General features: G+C 48.7%; 1 pseudogene; it reads right to left on the reverse strand.

Annotated features, from left to right (window-relative positions):
- Positions 1–802: 802 nt before the first annotated feature.
- Positions 803–7,730, reverse strand: LOC101017282 (annotated as a pseudogene).
- Positions 7,731–8,562: the final 832 nt, after the last annotated feature.

The raw sequence follows: 8,562 nt of genomic DNA on the forward strand, positions 1-8,562 counted from the left end.
ATACAAAAAAAAAAAAGCTGGGTGTGGTGGTGCGCGCCTGTAGTTCCAGCTAGTCCGGAGGCTGAGGCAGGAGAATCGCTTGAACCCGGGAGGCAGAGGCTGCAGCGAGCGGAGATCATGCCACTGCACTCCAGCCTGGGCGACAGAGTGAGACTCCGGCTCAAAAAAAAAAAAAAAAAAAACAGTAAAGCATTTTGTCCTAATTCCTTCAGTTAGTGTTTTGAAGCCAGCATCAGGAAAGTAATGCAATTACTAAACATACTGGCATGCTTAATTTCTTCAAGAAAACAAATTGGCCGGGCGCGGTGGCTCACGCCTGTAATCCCAGCACTTTGGGAGGCCGAGGCGGGTGGATCACGAGGTCAGGAGATCCAGACCATCCTGGCTAACACGGTGAAACCCCGTCTCTACTAAAAATACAAAAATTAGCAGGGCGTGGTGGCGGGCACCACTCTGTTGAGACTTCGTTTCAAAAAAAAAAATGAAACAAATCGATGTTTTTTCCCGTAGAAATGCACTTGGAAGAGAAAGGTTATCTGGAGGAGGAATCTCTCAAAGTACAACATAGGAGAAAGACAATATGGCAATACAGAAATTTTATTTATTTATTTATTTATTTATTTATTTATTTATTTATTTATTGAGACGGAGTCTTGCTCTGTCACCCAGGCTAGAGTGCAGTGGGGCGATCTCAGCTCATTTCAAGCTCTGCCTCCTGGGTTCACGCCATTCTCCTGCCTTGGCCTCCCGAGTACCTGGGACCACAGGCGCACGCTGCCAGGCCCGGCTAATTTGCAATACAGAAATGTTAATAGATAATTAGCTCTTCTAACGTTATGGTGGGGAATACAGAGGGATGGTTGCCTGCCGCACCCTCCCCTCACTATTCTTCGCCTTCTTCAGCCTCAGCTTCCATGGAATCCATGCCCACCTCTTCATAATCCTTTTCCAGAACTGCCAGATCCTTGCGGGCCTCGGAGAATTCCCCCTCTGCCATGCCTTCCCCCACCTATCAGTGCACTAAGGCGCACTTGGCCGAACTTACGATCCAGGCAGGCCCAGGCCTTCGTGATGGCCATGGTGTTGCTCAGCATGCACACCGCCCACTGCACCTTGGCCAGGTCTCCCACAGGGACTACTGTGGGGGGCTAGTAGTTAATGCCCACCTGTCAGAGATGGGCAGCATAGAATGAAGTTTATATTGGCCTCAGAAATGGTAGCTCATTAAAAATTAGAGCTGTGGACCAGTTCCAACACTGTTTTAAGAATTTTTGGCATTATCTGTTATCTATTGACAATATCCTTTGATGACTTCCTTTTTTTTTTCTTCTTCCTCCTTTTTTTTTTTTTTTTTTGGTTGCTGCTGTTGTTAAGACAGGGTCTAGCACTGTTGCCCAGGCTGGAGTGCAGTGGTGCAGTCGTGGCTTACTGCAACCTCTCTCTCCCAGGTTCAAGCGATTCTCCTACCTCAGCGTCCTGAGTAGCTGGGATTACAGGCATGTAAGATGGAGCCCGGAAGACAGAGATTTCAGTGAGCCGAGATTTTGCCACTGCACTCCAGCCTGGGCTACAGAGTGAGACTCTGTCTCGGAAAATATATATATATGTGTGTGTGTGTGTGTATCCCATATTACCCATACAGTAAAACACCTGAACAAGAATGAGAATCCTGTCTTGGGATATAAATACATCCAAGGTATATTGTATACTTTGTAAAAAAAAAAAAAAATCTGTATTTGTGTGCAAAAAAATCTATGTAATAACATACACAGGCTAGAGCCTTGGGCGGCTAGGGTAGCATCATGCCGGAGGAGGACAAACGCCTACCGAGGCGGTGACCCTACCCTGCCCTAACAAGCACTTAGCAGTTAGCAGCAGCTAGATACAGACAGACTCCACAGGAGTTGGAAGCGGCAGAGAGAAGGGTTTGTACCCTGATCAGAGAGTGTTCTCCCACAACTCTAAGGCCAAGCCAATCAGCCCTTCCAAGTGGGAGTGTTGCCAGCTTTCTGTTTACTGTGACCACCTGTGTGCAGTGATTGGGCCTGTCACCTGCAGGAAAGGGACATACATGTCTGCTGGCCACTGCCAACATCACCTGTATAACGAGAGATTACTATGCCTTGAATATGTACAGAACATTTTTCAGAGGACAGAGGCAGCTCTGGGGAAGAAGAGGACTTCAGCTTTTCAGTCTTCTGCATTCTTTTAGTATTTTGCCACATATCAGGGTTTTTGTTTGTTTGTTTTTTGTTGTTTTTGAGACAGGGTCTCACTCTGTCACCCAGGCTTGGGTGCAGTGGTGTGATCTCGACTCACTGCAACCTCTGCCTCCCGGGTTCAAGCGATTTTCCCGCCTCAAGTGATCCGCCTGCATCAGCTTTCCAAAGTGCTGTGATTACACGTGTGAGTCACCGCGCCCAGCCCATATCAAGTTTTTTGGGTTTTTTTTGTGTTTTGTTTTTTGCTTTTTTTTGAGGTGGAATCTTGCTCTGTCATTCAGGCTGGAGTGCAGTGGCACAATCTCAGCTTACTGCAACTTCCACCTCCTGGGTTCAAGTGATTCTCCTGCCTCAGCCTTCAGAGTAGCTGGAATTACAGGCAACCACCACCACACCTGGCTAATTTTTGTATTTTTAGTAGACACAGGGTTTCACCATGTTGGCCAGGCTGGTCTCGAACTCCTGACCTCAGGTGATCCGCCCACCTTGGCCTCCCAAAATGCTGGGATTATAGGCATGAGCCACCGACAGTTTTTTTTTTTTTTTTTTTGAGATAGGGTCTTGTTATGTTGCCCAGGTTAGAGTGAAGTACAGTGGTGCCATCTTGGCTCACTGCAGCCTCAACCTCCCAGGCTTGAGCAGTCCTCCTGTCTCAGCTTCCTGAGTAGCTAGCACTACAGGAAATGTGCCACCATGCCCAGCTAATTTTTTATTTTTTGTAGAGACAGGGTTTTGCCGTGTTGCCCAGGCTGGTCTCAAAGTCCTGGGCTCAAGCCATCTACCCCACGGATTACAGGTGTGAGACATGGTGCCTGGCCAACATAAGTACTTTTATAACAAAAAACCCAAATGTTTGGTTTTTTTTTTCTAAGAGTCTTGTTCTGTCACCCAGGCTGGAGTACAGTGGCACAATCATGGCTCACTGCAACATTTGCCTCTCAGGCTCAGGTGATCCTCCCACCTCAGCCTCCCAAGTAGGTAGAACTATAGGTGTGTGCCATCACATCCGGCTAATTTTTTGTATTTTGTGTAGAGATGGGGTTTCACCATGTTCCCCTGGCTGATCCTGAACTCCTGGACTCAAGCTTTTTTTTTTTTTTTTTGGTGAGAAAGGGCCTCACTTGGTCACCCAGGCTGGAGTGCAGTGGTGTGATCTTGGCTCACTGCAACCTCTGCCTCCTAGGCTCAAGTGATCGTCCTACCTCAGACTTCCAAGTAGCTACAGGTGCGTGGCATCATGCCTGGCTAATTGTATTTTTGGTAGAGATGAGGTTTCACCATGTTGCCTAGGCTGGTCTTGAACTCCTGAGCTCAGGTGAGCCACCGACCTCAGCCTCCCAAAGTGTTGGGATTACAGGCAATGAGCCACTCTGCCCAGTCCCCAAATGTTTTTAAGCATAGAAAAGACTCTTCGAAAATAGCGTATCCGAGGCTGGGTGCAGCAACTGACGCCTGTAATTCCAGCACTTTGGGAGGCCAAGGCAGGTGGATCACTTGAGTTCAGGAGCTCGAGACCAGCTTGGCCAACATGGTGAAACCCTGTCTCTACTAAAAATACAAAAATTAGCCAGGCATGGTGGTGCGCACCTGTAATTCCAGCTACTCGAGAGGCCGAGACAGGAGAAGTGCTTGAACCTGGGAGGCGGAGGTTGCAGTGTGTTCTGTTGTACTCCAGCCTGGATGACAGAGTGAGACTCCATCTCAAAAAAAAAAAAAAAAAAAAAAAGAAGCAAATGGTTGTTAAAGAACATATGGTTGGCCGGGTGCGGTGGCTCACACCTGTAATCCCAGCACTTTGGGAGGCCAAGGTGGGTGGATCACCTGAGGTCAGAAGTTCAAGACCAGCCTGCCCAACATGGCAAAACCCCATCTCTACTAAAAATACAAAAAATTTGGCCAGGCGCGGTGGCTCAAGCCTGTAATCCCAGCACATTGGGAGGCCGAGACGGGCGGATCACGAGGTCAGGAGTTCGAGACCATCCTGGCTAACACGGTGAAACCCCGTCTCTACTAAAAAATACAAAAAACTAGCCGGGCGAGGTGGCGGGCGCCTGTAGTCCCGGCTACTCGGGAGGCTGAGGCAGGAGAATGGCGTAAAAATCCGGGAGGCGGAGCTTGCAGTGAGCTGAGATCCGGCCACTGCACTCCACCCTGGGCGACACAGTGAGACTCCGTCTCAAAAAAAAAATACAAAAAATTGGCCGGGCATGGTGGCTCATGTCTGTAATCCCACTACTTTGGGAGGTTGAGGTGGGCGGATCACAAGGTCAGGAGATCAAGACCATCCTGGCTAACATGGTGAAACCCCGGCTCTACTAAAAAATACAAAAAATAAAAATAAAAAAAATTAGCCGGGCGTGATGGCGGGTGCCTGTAGTCCCAGCTACTAGGGAGGCTGAGGCAGGAGAATGGCGTGAACCCAGGAGGCAGAGCTTGCAGTGAGCCAAGTTCGCGCCACTGCACTCCAGCCTGGGCGACAGAGCGAGACTCCGTCTCAGGAAAAAAAAAAAAAAAATTAGCCGGATGTGGTGGTGGGGCGCCTGTAATCCCAGCTACTCAGGAGGCTGAGGCAGGAGAATTGCTTGAACTGCAGAGGCAGAGGTTGCAGTGAGCCGAGATCACATCACTGCACTCCAGCCTGGGTGACAAGAGTGAAACTCCATCTCAAAACAAACAAACAAACAAAAAAGAATGTATGGTAAATCACACTAAGACTGACAAAAAGGAACTTAGAGCAAAGAGAATTCAACAAGGTCCATCTGGAGCTGGACTATCTTCTGGGAGGACAGGAGAGGCTGTGACTTTATCTCCCCACAGACTACTGTCTCACAAGACTTAGCTACAACAGGAAACCTTTGCAGAGCGCAGCATCTCCCACGGTGCCTGCCAGCTAAGGATGTCTTCACCTTCCAAATGTAACACCAATTGAAAGAAAAATTCCTCTACTCAAGTCGAGAGGCTTAGTAATTAGACACAGAATGGAAGGTTTCACATCCTACTTGTAACATCTAACATCCAAGGTCTGTAATCCTCCTATGTAACATGTAATGAACATTCCAGGCTGGTGTAACTGTTGTAGATTTTACGCTTCTTTTTCCTTTTTTTTTTTTTTTTTTTTTGAGACAGTCACGCTTTGTTGCCCAGGCTGGAGTGCAGTGGTGTGATCTTGGCTCATTGCAACCTCTGCCTCCCTGTCTCAAGCGATCCTCCCACCTCCGCCTCCCCATTAGCTGTGACTGCAGGCATGCACAACCATACCCGGATAATTTTTATATCTTTTGTAGAGACAGGGTCTCACTATGTTGCCCAGGATGGTCTTGAACTCCTGGGTTCAAGCGATCTTCCCACCTTGGCCTCTCAAAATGCTGGGATTACAGGCATGTGTCACTTAGCCTGGCCGATTTTACCCTGTTCTATGAATCACTTTAAATCTGTCCACTTAAAGACGATTTACATCAACGTGAGATGAAAAATAGAGATGATCTGTGTCAAGGTGTTGTAAAGTGGCTGACAGAGGGCCAGACAGATTCAAGAAGTTGTGTGTGTTCAGAGGCAAGCTATGGCCATTCCACATGGGAAAAGGAAGACACATACCTGTGACTTTCTCATATCATTTCAATCTAGAATGATCCTGGAACTTGCAACTCCTCCAACACTTTCAGAACTCGTTGACACTTACAAATGTGGGATCTATAGCTTTGCCTAATGTGGAAACCACTGTAGACAAGGGCTCTTAACTAACCATAGGGCACAAAGTTGACCAACACAGGTGTGGTGAGGCATTTAGCCTAGTCATCACAACAGATCTTTGAGCCTGACATTCTGTTATTTGGCTTCCAAATACATGGTACTTTTCTCTTGGTAGACAATGGACTGTAAGCACAGCTAAAGGAGCACCAAATCATCAGTCTGTGTGTGAGGCAGAGGTCTCTGCTTCGTTTGGAGAAAGGGCAAAGACCTGCCTTTGGTCTTCACAGTAAACACTGCACAATGTATTTAAAAATCTTCACAGAGACATAGTGTTGCCCAAACTTCAGTGACAACAGGTGACCAACATGATGTAAAGTGTAAAAACCACTGTTTAAAACACAAAAAATGATACCATAGAACCTGATAAATTACTAAACAGTGGAGTAATGTGGAGGACAGACCAGGACCTGCAGTCAGATCATCTCTGATTTCTCTCTGCATCACTTGCTGCCTGTGAGGCTTCAGACACCTAAAGCTATCTCAGCCTTTGTTTTCTTTCTTTTTTTTTTTTTTTTTGAGATGGAATCTTGCTCTGTCGCCCAGGCTGGAGTGCAGTGGCGTGATCTCGGCTCACTGCAAGCTCCACCTCCCAGGTTCACGCCATTCTCCTGCCTCAGCCTCCTGAGTAGCTGGGACCACAGGCGCCCGTCACCATGCCCCGCTAATTTTTTGTATTTTTAGTAGAGACGGGGTTTCACCGTGTTAGCCAGGATGGTCTCAATCTCCTGACCTCGTGAGCCGCAGGCCTCGGCCTCCCAAAGTGCTGGGATTATAGGTGTGAGCCACCATGCCCGGCCTCAGCCTCTGTTTTCTAAAGTGTAAGATGCTGGTAATATTGCCCCATGAACTTTAAAGGGTGGTGGTAACATATAAGGGAACATAAAGTATTTGGTAAAGTATAAGGCGGTAGGAAATAAATTACTAAAATTATTCTCCTTGCAACCTAGCTGACATGAAAAGGGGTTGTCTCCACAAAGGATGCGGGCCTTCACGGGCAGCATTATTCTGCAGGTCTGCTGCTTCCTGACAGCACAAGGACTCCACCTCACCCAGTCCTACCTTACAGCCAGTCGGACACCAACCCACAAACTGGTTGGTGCGCTTGCTCTCAATGGGGGTAACAGCCGCACTGACATCTTTGGAGACCACATCCCCCCTGTACAACATGCAGCAGGCCATGTACTTGCCGTGGCGAGGGTCACAGCGACCATCTGATTGGCTGGCTCGAAGCAGGCATTGGCGATCTCGGCCACGGACAGCTGCTCGTGGTAGGCCTTCTTGGCTGAGATGACCGGGGCGTAGGTGGCCAGGGGGAGGTGGATATGGGGGTACGGCACCAGGTTGGTTTGGAATTCTGTCAGATCCACATTCAGGGCCCCATTGAATCACAGGGAGGCCGTGATGGAGGACACGATCTGCCCAATCAGATGACTGAGGTTGGTGTATGTGGGACACTCGATGTCCAGGTTGCACCAACATGTCATAGGTGGCTTTGCCATCGACCGTGAAGGCACAGTCAGAATGTTCCAGGGTCATGTAGGTGGTCAGGATGGAGTTGTAGGGCTCCACCACGGCCGTGGAGACCTGGGGGGCTGGGGAAATGGCAAACTCTAGCTTGGACTTCTTCCCATAGTCCACCCAGAGCCACTCCATGAGCAGAGACACGAACCCAGAGCCAGTGCCGCCCCCAAAGCTGTGGAAGATGAGGAAGCCCCGCAGTCCCGTGCACAGATCCGCCTGAGAGAAACCAGACAACGTGAGCCAATGCCCGTGGGAGCCACACCACCAACCTCCACCAAGCCAGGGCCACTTCTCTTTGCCTCTGAGCATTGATATGGATTCAGATCATCCATAACGAACGCACATAACACTTTGAAGCAAAGAAAAGCAGACAACACAGATCTATGCCCAAATCACTACGCACACTTCATAGTAAGATGCTGCAGACTCAGTTGGACTTGAGATGCTGCTCTAAGTGTTGTGAAAATGACCTTCCCTTCACCATCCAAGGCCTGTTCTCCCATGCAGGATAATGTCCACACGAAGCCTTCTCTTCTTACCAGTTTGTGGATCTGGTCCAGGACCAGGTCTCCTTGCCGATGGTGTAATGGCCTCTGGAGTAATTACTGGCTGCATCTTCCTTCTCGGTGATCAGCTGCTCCGGGTGGAAGAGCTGCCTGTAGGTCCCTGTGTACACTTCATCTACAAAGAGACTACATGTGCTGTGAGGCTGTAAGGCCTACTGTACACCAAGGTGGACATGTTCCAGGACTGTTCACTTCTACAAAGTACATGCTTTTCAAAGTACATGAGCTACATGTTGTAGGTCAACAGTGGCAGTGTCTGGTAGAGAATGTCTCTGTGTGGGGCCGGGCATGGTGGCTCACGCCTATAATCCCAGCACTATGGGAGGCCGAGGCGGGAGGATCACAAAGTCAGAAGATCGAGAGGCTAACATAGGGAAACCCTGTCTCTATTAAAATACAAAAAATTAGCTGGGCGTGGTGGTGTGCGCCTGTAATCCCAGCTACTCAGGAGGTTGAGGCAGGGGAATCACTTGAGCCTGGGAGGCAGAGATTGCAGTGAGATG

This window comes from Papio anubis, chromosome 16, assembly GCF_008728515.1.
Source record: "Papio anubis isolate 15944 chromosome 16, Panubis1.0, whole genome shotgun sequence".
In the NCBI taxonomy this organism is placed as follows: Eukaryota; Metazoa; Chordata; class Mammalia; order Primates; family Cercopithecidae; genus Papio; species Papio anubis.